Genomic DNA, 3,321 nt, shown 5'->3' with positions numbered 1-3,321 from the left:
GTATAACGGTACTTTAATGTACTAGCTAGTATGCAGGACTCCTATTATTTTCCATCAATCATTGAGATTGCTACTATTGGCGATATATATATATATATATATATGTGTGTGTGTGTGAAATGTGAAATGAATTGACAGCTAATACATATTATTATTTATTATTTAAAAGCCTCATCAGTCAATTATATAAGCTTAAGACAAAATTCTCTCTTTTCTCCTTTCTATTTCTTATTTTGTTGGTCAAATTATTAATATTTTATGCCACGAAAGAAATATTAATTTGCAGAAGAAAGAATGTTGTTGTCATGAGATAAGTAACGGATGAAGAGGTGGCCAGATATTTTTACAAAACAAAACTGAAGAGTGAAGGGTATTCTCGTTATTAAAATGCAATGGAGTGGTATATTCATAGCGTAGAAGGTGATATAGGAGAGTGAGAGTCTGACAAGGCGCAGCGAAAAGAAAATAAGAAGAAAAAAAAAAAAAAAAAGATGAAGGAGATAAGAGGTGGCCACTAGCCAAACAAGACCCACGCCTCCCTCATGACTCATCCGATTCTTCCACTAATTCTACAGTTAGATTCAACCCTTCCAGCCGTTTCGTTTCCAACTTTGTCCCCTATAAATTTTTTTTTTTTTTTTTTTTTTATAAGGATGTTTGCTTTAATGCTTGCTTTCGAAAAGCCAAAAAAAAGGAAACTAATAAAGCAAACAAAAGACAAAAAATTAAAAAATAAATAAAATTATGACATGGGTGTACGTCGTTTTCGGTGATGGTGAGCAGCAGTAGTAGTACTGGGGGAATGGTAGTGGGATTTGCAAAGGCGTTTGAGATAATGAAAACAAATTCAAAGGCATGCAATAAGAGGTAGAGAAAAAAAAAGCTTCATCTTATCATGCATTTACAGTATGAAACTTTAAATTTCCTTTCAGATTTTTAATTATCCAAAGAAGATAAAAACAAAATCAAATAAAAGAAAAGAATTGTCCAATCAATTGGGAATGTAATGGGGTGCCGCACGAAGTGGGTGGCCAACATCCCAGTGGTTATGATTTCCACATAAGACCATTTCGTTTCCAGCGAACCAAAAAACACATTAGAGCATTTCGTGTCTAGTGCTTGTACAGACCAAACCCAGGCAAATAAAAAATATATATATTCTTGTTCCTAGTATCTTTGCAATTTGCATGGAAAAGCTTGTGACCGGCATGGCTAATCAGAATTTTCAGTAATTTTATTGTTCGAATTGTTATAATAATACAAAAAAATTTTGTACAATCGGCTTATCTGTCCAAACATTGGCAAGTAAACGGATAACTTAATTTATTTGAACAGTTGAATTTTATATAAACTCTTTCATATTTTTTCTTCCAGAAGAGCAAAATTACAGAAAATTTGCACATGTCGCCACACTTTGTTTTTGTTTGTTTTTTTCATATATACTTTTGCGACATATAGGACCAATAGTATCGGGTGCTAGCTCCAATATGTCTGAAGTGACCGACATGTTTCTTAGCGCCAGTTTATTAAGATAATTGACATTAAAAGAATATGCCACTTGAAGATTCCAAATGCCCCATTAAGTAAAACGCATTACACTATGGATTCATAGTGTTTGGATTCATAGTGTTTTCATGGGAAATTTTAATCCAAAAGGTGGTCAAAGCAAGAAAATTACTCGAGAAGCTTCTATTAACTTTTTAATATATACACTAGCCAGATTTCTCATTATTACTACTCTCACTTGTGACATGATATTCTTTTTATTCAATGACTTTTTGGGGCAATTATTGACAGCCCACATCATAATATTTCCCACTGCAAATGAGAGAAGCAATTGAGGGAAATTAATTGAAAGAAATAGCCGTTTGTGTAAAATTGAGAGCCAAAAAGAGGAAGATGCCGTGTGACATATGACATTGGAATCAATCTCAAGAGCCTTGGTGAAGACATGGGCAAGTTGGAAGCTTTGCAAATTGGATGTGCCGAGAATTATACCTAAATGAATTTTCTTGGGACCAGAGTAGGAGTCCAGTTGATCAGTGGATCAAGAATGCATGCAAGAGAGATTGAGAGCTAGTTCGAAGATTTGTTGAAGGTGCTGCCGGGAAATACTTCCGGTTGGAATAATTTTCAGTTGGGTGAATATTAGTTGGGTAAATGCTTGGATGGGACAAATAAATACCTGTAAAACAAAAAGATATTAGACAAAAGAGCTTGTTGGGATGTGTCGACCGGATATAATTATGATGCCTAAGCTAGTGATTTGTTCTGTATGATATATAATAACAACTCAAATTTACAAAGAGTTGACCTTTTTTATCTTGATATATAGAGATCTCCTTATATAGGATGGCATCATTCAGATCCCTTGTTTCTCGAGATTGATGTGATCTTGAGAGTCCTACTATGATTGGGGCGTTATTTCGAAGATTTGCACTTATTTCTTGTTAGGTTTTCAGTCTTGGCAAATTCAGCGTCAAAACATATTTGGTTGTAAGTTTTGTTTTAGGGTTAAGTTGGTGAAAAAGTTGAACCAAAACATGTTTATTCAAGTTTTTTGTATATTGTCAATATTAACCTAGCCGGACTAAAATGGTCATAAATTTTTATTCCGAGCTTCAATTGAAGCAAACTTAATGGAGTTGGAAGCCTGACTCCAACTTTCTACGACTTTCTATTTCAAGAAAATATTCCAATTCTAATGCTTACCAAGTCAAAACTGGCCGTGAATAGAGGACATAAAATCTGCACGTTTTGGGAACCGACTTCTTAATTTTAAGGCCACTTTCTTTAAGAACTTTTGTAGCACAAATTTTGTAGGGATTGGAGGCAATATTTTCAGAGAAAAAAATAGGTTATTTCTTCGTGCACTAAACGAGAAAACTCATGCTTTTGTGCTTTCAAGTGCTTTTCTCTTAGAATCTTTATTGTAAACCAAAATCTTTCATCAATAACATATGAAGTCTATCGGAGTTCTATTAAAGGAGATCAAATAGAAAAATTGTTCAAAAGTTCTAGGAGAACTATTACGATGGTAGGCAAGCAGGTCACTTGTCTAGTACAAGGGTGTGTTAACTACAAATGTTTTGTAAGTGTGAACAACTTGTAATTTTTCATTTTTCTATAGTAGATTGATTTTTTGAGTTTGGCTGCTTCGGAGTGGTTCGCCACCAAAATTATGTGTTAATTGTGTGGTGATTGATATTTTCTTATTGTCTTTAATTTAACAACTTAAAATTTTTGGGGTAAAGTACACATTCTCCCCTCAAAATACCACTCAATTGACAATGTCTCACTCTCCCCCCTCCCCCCTCCCAA

Source organism: Corylus avellana, chromosome ca8, assembly GCF_901000735.1.
Source record: "Corylus avellana chromosome ca8, CavTom2PMs-1.0".
Taxonomy (NCBI): Eukaryota; Viridiplantae; Streptophyta; class Magnoliopsida; order Fagales; family Betulaceae; genus Corylus; species Corylus avellana.
Note: the sequence above shows the minus strand (reverse complement) of the source record.